The sequence below is a fragment of the Triticum aestivum genome, chromosome 7A (genome assembly GCF_018294505.1).
Source record: "Triticum aestivum cultivar Chinese Spring chromosome 7A, IWGSC CS RefSeq v2.1, whole genome shotgun sequence".
In the NCBI taxonomy this organism is placed as follows: Eukaryota; Viridiplantae; Streptophyta; class Magnoliopsida; order Poales; family Poaceae; genus Triticum; species Triticum aestivum.
This window is the reverse complement of record NC_057812.1, coordinates 422,788,095-422,797,164: the sequence shown is the minus strand read 5'-3', so window position 1 is coordinate 422,797,164 and position 9,070 is coordinate 422,788,095. Positions and strand designations below refer to the sequence as shown.

Genomic DNA, 9,070 nt, shown 5'->3' with positions numbered 1-9,070 from the left:
GTGACACAGTTCTTTTGGGTTGAGCTGACCCAGCAAAAACAAAATTCAATTCTGAAGCTCACTCACCATGTGCACGTGAGGCTTGGCCATGTCAATGTGTGCTCATGAACATGTGTATGTGAACAGGAACAAGTTAAAAGGGATTCCTTCATATTTTTACCAGGAACAGGATGCGGCAGTGGAGCTTCAAGAAAAATATTTAGGGGCCAAAACTAAGAGGAAAACACCAATTGTTCACATTGAAGATTGAACACATATGTCATTCTGGCATATCCTTGAAGGAACAATTCTCATAACAGGAACACAAGAGAGGGTTGTTGATTTCGATGAGAACTAAATCAGAGCACTACTAATGCTATTCTGTTATAATTCAAACGGTACATAAAACTAACCACCAATCCAGTGCAAAAAATTGCATGTACAGATCCAAAAAAATGTATCATCTATTCAGCTGTGAATGTACAGGTTTGTGTTTTAAGAAAATAGGTTTGTGTTTTAAGAAAATAGTGTATATACAGATCCAACCCAAATAAACTTTAAATAATTTTGTTATTTCCTGTTAATTTACAATACTGCCTAGCATGCATCTTTCAAGGATTAAAATGGAAAGATCACGGAATCCTACATCAACCAGATTGAATGACCCAAACTAAACCATCATCAATCTCTCGATGGACACACTGCACAAGTCCATATACTTTAGGCATGTTATATATTGCGACTACACTTGGAATTCTATAACATAAATCCTAGTCTTTCTCAAGGCGCAGGACAAAATGCAACACACATGCTAGAGTAAAATCACACAGAGCAAAGCAACAGCCTTAAACAAACATCATCAGCGATAGTGCAGCAGATGCTAACTTTAGATGCTGCTCGGGTACATGAACACTCTCACCTTGCGCCCCTGCACACAATGCAAAGCAACAAACAGCCTCAGCAAAAAAGCACCATCAAGAAAGCAAGCAGTGGATCAAAAACTAAGGGCGGGCAGGCATTGACCATGGACTCGTCGGGGAGGTTGGACTTGAACTGGGCGCGGATGACGCCGGAGTTGTCGTGCGGGCGGGTGATCTTGCCCTAGAGGCAGCAGTAGTGGGTGTCGTTGCTCTTGGTCTTGGACTTGTACATGTACGCCAGGCGCTTTCCGACGTACCACGCCACGTCCTCCTTGGTGTTCACCCCCTCGACCTGCACCAGCGACGTGCTCTCGTACTAGTTCGACTTCGACCTGCAGATCAACCCCCACATCGCCATCAGCGCACCGCCCAATCTCACCATGAGATGAATCACCAGATCCGGCGAGAGCATGGCCAAGAACGGGGCTGCTCACCTCTTGAAGCCGAGGATGGTGCCCCAGACATAGAGCCTGATGCACTGCCCCGTGCGTCCCTTCACCATGGCGGCTGCCGCCGCTTAGGGTTTCGACGTGATGGGGACACAGGAGGGGAGGGGAGGGGGGAGAAGGTCGGGCGGGGGGTGCGGGAGGCGATGGGCGGTGTGGCAGCGAGGGGAGGCGAGGCGGCGAGGGGAGAGGGAGAGGGGAGGCGAGGCGGCGAGGGAAGAGGGAGAGGGTGGCGGATCTGGATCTAGAGAGGGGTTGGGAGACGATGCTAGGGTTCGAGTGCGGGAGGGAGTTTCCTTTTTTTCAGACAAAGAGGGGGGTGAGGGAGAAAGGGCTGCCGTCGGATCTGGATCTGGAGAGGAGCATCCGACGGCGCTGAAGGCACGATCCGCGTGACATGCTCATGGACCAATCAGAGCCCAGTACACGTTATGACCATCTAAATTGGTCTTAATCAATTATAGATAAGATGTTGAATCATATAAACAGTTTTATGATATGAGAATTAAAAAAAATAGAAATATTCTCATTGTGTCAGCAAATGTGACCTAGTTTTTTAGGAAAACTAACAAACTTAGAATTGGAATAAGACAAATATCTTTAAAAAGTGTTATGAGAAATGAGTTTTTAGGGGGGAAATCATTTTCTATTTTCGGAGTGACAAAATTATTTTTTTTGTGAAGAATCTACCAAATATTTCTTTCAAAATGGCACCACACCATTTTCCAAAACTATAAGACAACATTTTATGTACAGTTGACCAAATCTTAAAATGTAAAATGCTTTTGATTCACCTCTCATGAAAAAGACAATTTATGTTTCAAAAAAGAATCCCTGAGCATTCTTTTTTCTACTTTTTCACATGAAAAATTCAAAAAATGATCTCATATTGTGCACAAGGGTGCATATTGTAATGGCAAACAATGTTGCCTAAGGAAGTTTTCATTTTTTTAGACAAAAAAACCATTTTCCATTTTTCGAGTGCCCAAAAGGTGTTTTTTTTGTGAAGGACCTCGCAAATAATTGTTGCAAAATTGGACCAAATCAATTTTATAAAATACTAGGCCATATTTAATGCACAATTAACCAAATGGTTGGGTGTAAAAAGTTTTGATCCACCTCTGCTGAAAAAGACAAACTTCCTCCTATTCAGCTCGAAGTGGGTCAAATTTGAACTGTAGCTGCCTTGTAGTTTTCTCTTTATTTTTTCCAAAAATCATTTCTAGGTACATAAGTATCTATTTAATCAGAGAAACACCAAAAAATTCCAACATTCAACCGCTAGCTAGGAACGGTCATTCCCGCTGTTTTGACCGCATTTTGAAACGGGCATAAAAAATTAAAAAAATCAAAAAATTAGAAAACCTTCGCATTGTGTCATTATATATGACCAAGTTACCAGGAAAAATAATAAACCTGTAATACGACAATTCTTTTAAAAAAGTGTTATCAGAAATGAGCTATCATGCGTGAAGATTCATGGCTTTCAAGCCAAATGATCAATCCTATGGCCACATTCATGGCATAGTTTGTTCAAATGATCTCATATTGTGCACAAGGGTGCATATTGGAATGGAAAACAATGTTTCCTAAGGAAGTTTTCATTTTCTTTGGACAAAAAAACCATTTTCCATTTTTTGAGTGCCTAAAAGGAGGGTTTTTTGTGAAGGACCTCCCAAATAATTATTGCAAAATTGGACCAAATCATTTTTATAAAATACTAGGCCATATTTAATGCACAATTGACCAAATGGTTGGGTGTAAAAACTTTTGATCCACCTCTCATGAAAAAGACAAATTTCCGCCGATTTAGCTAGAAGTGGGTCAAATTTGAACTGTAGCTGCATTGTAGTTTGCTCTTTATTTTTTCCAAAAATCATTTCTAGGTACATAAGTATCTATTTAATCAGAGAAACACCAAAAAAATTCCAAGATTCAACCACTAGCTAGGAACGGTCATTCCCGTTGTTTTGACCGCATTTTGAAATGGGCATAAAAAATTCAAAAAAAAATCAAAAAATTGGAAAACCTTTGCATTGTGTCATTATATATGACCAAGTTACCAGGAAAAATAATAAACTTGTAATACGACAATTCTTTTAAAAAAGTGTTATCAGAAATGAGTTATCATGCGTGAAGATTCATGGCTTTCAAGCCAAATGATCAATCCTATGGCCACATTCATGGCATAGTTTGTTTAAATGATCTCATATTGTGCACAAGAGTGCATCTTGGAATGGCAAACTATATTGCCTAAGGAAGTTTTCATTTTCTTTGGACGAAAAAACCATTTTCCATTTTTCGAGTGCCCAAAAGGAGGTTTTTTTGTGAAGGACCTCCCAAATAATTGTTGCAAAATTGGACCAAATCAATTGTCTAAAATACTAGGACATATTTAATGCCCAATTGACAAAATGGTTGGGTGTAAAAAGTTTTGGTCCACCTCTCATGAAAAAGACAAATTTCCACCGATTCGGCTGAAAGCGGGTCAAATTTGAACTGCAGCTGCCGCATAGTTTGCTATTTATTTTTTCCAAAAATCATTTCTAGTAACATAAGTACCTATTTAATCATAAATACATGGTTTGGTGGCGATACGTCGAGGTTTGGGCGGTGGCCGAGGACCCCAACTCTAGAGCGCGTAAACTCGCATGCCCGCCGCATGGTCACTGCTTGACCGTGGCGTTGCCATGTGTTTTGGGTGGCCTAGGCATGTCTAGTGGGTTGGGCACTCCCCAGGTAGGTGCTAGGAAGAAAATTACAACATAAGATTCTCACGAGGAGACCGATCGATGCTCAAACATGAATTAGCAGCCAAGTGTTTGATTAGCGGTACGGGAAATGTACATAGCAAATGGGCGTGAGTTTTGGCTGAGGATGATCACTAAGAAAACCGTCTTCACAAATTTTTAGCTCAAAAGGAGGAGCCTAGCTGGTACTTGCTTTGCAAAGTACCACACTGGACATAAATACGAATGTTGAAGCTGGGCTCAAAATAATGAATGGATTGAGCTAGCATTTGGTGTAGGATGGTTATTTGGGTATAGGAAAGCACCGTAGAAAATGGATACTATTTGGACATGCCAAAGTGGTACTTTCTTCACAAAGTGCTGCTCTGAACATAATAGGAAAATGAATATTTTTGAATTATTTAAGAACTAGTCAAGGAAGGTTTTTGACATATTTGATGAAGTTATGATCCAAACAATTTATGAGAATTTTTTGGGAATTTTTGGAATAATAGAAATATAGGTTGCTTCACAACCTAGGGAAAAAATTGACACATGGACATGACACATAGGCAAAACTGATGAGATGGCGCCTAGTCATCGCAACCCACCACAATTTACAAGGCTATGACCATCTATATTGGTCGTTAACAACTAGAAATAAGGCAACGGACTAGCGCTATTTGCTTTATGACCATTTCGTGTAAGGAAATTACAACCTTTTTGACCAAAATGGTCGCAATGGTTTAGGGTGTGGAGCCCCCCACACAGCATTTGACCAATTGGTCTCAAATGGTCATAGATCTATGACCAATTCTTCCAGGGTCACTAACAAAAGGTCACTAGTGGACATATTTCTTGTAGTGAATTTTTTTGGAATATATGTAAATTTTGGGAAGTGAAATCAATGCGAGACGATGCTCGAGGGGCCCATGAGGCAGGGGCGCGCCCCTGACCCTCATGTCCACCCTATAAGGCAGTTGATGCCCTTCTTTCTCCGCAAGAAAGCTAATATCCGTATAAAAATCGTGTCCAAATTTCAGCCCAATCGGAGTTACAGATATCTGGGAATATAAGAAACGGTGAAAGGGCAGAATCAGGAACGCAGAAACAGAGAGACAGTTCCAATCTCGGAGGGGCTCTCGCCCCTCCGCCGCCATGGAAGCCATGGACCAGAGGGGAAACCCTTCTCCCATCTAGGGAGAAGGTCAAGGAAGAATAAGAAGGGGGCTCTCTCCCCCTCTCTCCCGGTGGCGCCGGAACGCCGCCGGGGCCATCATCATCACCGTAATCTACACCAACACCTCCGTCATCTTCACCAACATCTTCATCATCTTCTCCAATCTATCTATAGTAGTCCACTCTCCCGCAACCCGTTGCACCCTCAACTTGAACATGGTGCTTTATGCTTCATATTATTATCCAATGATGTGTTGCCATCCTATGATGCCTGAGTAGATTTTTGTTGTCCTATCGGTAATTGGTGAATTGCTATAATTGATTTAATTTTCTTGTGGTTATGTTCTTGTCCTTTGGTGCCCATCATATGAGCGCGCGCGTGGATCACACCATAGAGTTAGTTGTATGTTGATAGGACTATGTATTGGAGGGCAAGAGTGACAGAAGCTTCAACCTAGCATGGAAATTGATGCATACAGGATTGAAGGGGGACCAATATATCTTAATGCTATGGTTGGGTTTTACCTTAATAAAAGTTAGTAGTTGCGGATGCTTGCTAATAGTTCCAATCATAAGTGCATAGAATTCCAAGTCAGGGATGACATGCTAGCAGTGGCCTCTCCCACATAAAACTTGCTATCGGTCTAGTAACATAGTCAATTGCTTAGGGACAATTTCGCAACTCCTACCACCACTTTTCCACACTCGCTATACTGACTTTATTGCTTCTTTACCTAAAAAAGCCCCTAGTCTTTATTTACGTGCTCTTTATTATCTTGCAAACCTATCCAAAAACACCTACAAAGTACTTCTAGTTTCATACTTGTTCTAGGTAAAGCGAATGTTAAGTGTGCGTAGAGTTGTATCGGTGGTCGATAGAACTTGAGGGAATATTTGTTCTACCTTTAGCTCCACGTTGGGTTCAACACTCTTACTTATCAAAAGAGGCTACAATTGATCCCCTATACTTGTGGGTTATCAAGACCTTTTTCTGGCGTCGTTGCCGGGGAGTTATAGCGTGGGGTGAATATTCTCGTGTGTGCTTATTTGCTTTATCACTAAGTAATTTTTATTTGTTGTTCTAAATTGTTCTCTATCTTTAGTTATGGACATGGAACACGAAATACCAAAAAAATTAGGTTTACTTGCTACTCATGGAGATGGGGAACCTCCTAAAACCCTCGATGCTCATTATGTGAAAGATATTATGTACTACTTTGATAATCCTGAGAAAACCCCATTCAACTTTATAATGGGAGTAACGTTGGATCATCGTGAATACTTCAGGGATTATCGCTTGACTCAAAAGGGGAAACTATTATGGGATCAAATTTATATGTTGCATTGGTATGCTCGGCAACTATCCTTGAGATATGATTATACTTGTTGCTCTAGGATGAAGGCTCCACACCTTCCCTTTTCATGTGAATTTAATGATGATGAAACCTTGGCTTCTTATGCTAATGGTATATATAATTATTATTATGTGGAACAAATAGAAGAATTCGCTGCTTTTATGGGTGCTTATGAAATTGAATCTTTGTTTAAAGAGTTTGAAGATTTTGATGATTCAGTTTATAGACCTGAAAATTTAGCTATCCTTAAATATTTCTATGAGAATTATAAATACAATTATGATATTGATGAATTTATTGAGAAAGTCTCCGCTGTTCGAGAAGAGACTAATATTTTGCAGGAGTCTATGGAAGAAGAAATTGATGAAACTGTGAGCTCATTGGATGAAAAAGATGATGAGGAGAGCGAAGAACAAAAGGAGGAAGAGCGGATTAGCTACCCATGCCCACCTTCTAAAGAAAGTAACTCTTCAACTCATACATTGTTTAATTTCCCTTCAAGCTTACCGAAGGATGATTGCTATGATGATTGTTATGATCCCGTTGATTCTTTTGAAATATCCATTTTTGATGATGCTTGCTATGCTTGTGGCCAAGATGCCAATATGAATTATGCTTATGGAGATGAACTTGCTATAGTTCCTTATGTTAAACATGAAATTAATGCTATTGCACCCACGCATGATAGTCCTATTATCTATTTGAATTCTCCCGACTACACTATATCGGAGAAGTTTGCCCTTATTAAGGATTATATTGATGGGTTGCGTTTCACTAATACACATGATGATTCTGATAGATATAATATGCATGTGGTTGCTGCTCCTACTTGCAATTATTATGAGAGAGGAACTACATCTCCTCCTCTCTATGTTTCCAATATGATAAAATTGCAAGGAACTTCTTATACTATGCATTGGCCTTTACTATGTGTGCATGAATTGTTCTGTTATGACATGCCTATGCATAGGAAGAGAGTTAGACTTCGTCATTACATGATATATGTTACATTGTGCTCACTACTACATCACAAATCATTGTTAATTAAAATTGGCTTTGATATACCTTGGGATCCGGGTGGATTCATTACTTGAGCACTATATGCGTTGCTTAATGGCTTTAAAGAAAGCGCTGCCAGGAAGACAACCCAGAAGTTTTAGAGAGTCATTTATTTCTGTTGAGTGCTTTTATATAGTTTAAAAACAAAAAATAAAGAGGGGAACCCAAAACTTTTCAAAAAAAAGTGAAAGTGAGAGAGACAAGCATTGTTGAAGTGGGGGAGCTCCTTGAACTTTGTTCATGCTCATGGAAACTTTGTGAATCTTGATTACAGAAACTTTTCAACAAATATAATTATCCCCTTGTACAATTCCATTGTATTATAAAAATAATGTGCCCAGACTTATCTTTAGGATGTTTACATTGCTTGTTGGTTTGTGCGGTGCAGAACAGAAACTTTGGTTGTAGTGCGCAATTTTAATTTTTTTACTAGAACGTCAAACGGTTCTGAAACTTTTTGCACTGTCTTTATATACATATTTTTTATTTTTCCTAATTGTTTCAGAATTTTCGGAGTACTAGAAGTATGGTGAATTTTCAGATTACTACAGACTGTCCTGTTTAAGACAGATTCTGGTTTTGATGCATCGTTTGCTTGTTTTGATGAAACTATCAATTTATATCAATGGATTAAGCCATGGAAAATTTATATTACAGTATCTACAATGCAAAAACAAAATATTAATTGGTTTTCAACAGTACTTAGAGTAGTGATTTGCTTTATTATACTAACGGATCTTACCGAACTTTCTGTTAAGTTTTGTGTGATTGAAGTTTTCAAGTTTTGGGAGAGATCACGATGGATGAAAGAATAAGGACTGGCAAGAGCCTTGGGATGCCCGAGGCAAACCAAGGAAATATTCAAGGACTCCCAAGCAACCAAGCTTGGGGATGCCTCGGAAGGCATCCCCTCTTTCTTCTGACGATCAGCAGCAATTTCACTTGGAGCTATATTTTTATTCGTCACGTGATATGCGTAAATCTTGGAGCATCTTTTGCATTTAGTTTTCACTTTTCTTTTATGCACCATGCTGGTATGAGATAGTCCTTGGTTGATTTATAGAATGCTCATTGCACTTCACTTATATTTTTTTGAGTATGGCTTTATAGAATGCTTCATGTGCTTCACTTATATCTTTTGAAGTTTGGATTGCCTGTTTCTCTTCACATAGAAAACCGCCAGTTTTAGAATGCTCTTTTGCTTCACTTATATTTGTTAGAGAATGGGCATATCTTTTTTAGAAAGGATTAAACTCTCTTGCTTCACTTATATCTATTTAGAGAGATGACGTGAACTGGTCATTCACATGGTTAGTCATTAAATCCAACATAAAACTTGTAGATCACTGAATGTGATATGTTTGATTCCTTGCAATAGTTTTGCGATATAAATATGGTGATAT

The 9,070-nt window shown here is 39.3% G+C and overlaps 1 pseudogene; it reads right to left on the bottom strand.

Annotated features, from left to right (window-relative positions):
- Nucleotides 1–865: 865 nt before the first annotated feature.
- On the bottom strand, nt 866–1,401 carry LOC123154287 (60S ribosomal protein L35a-1-like; annotated as a pseudogene).
- Nucleotides 1,402–9,070: the final 7,669 nt, after the last annotated feature.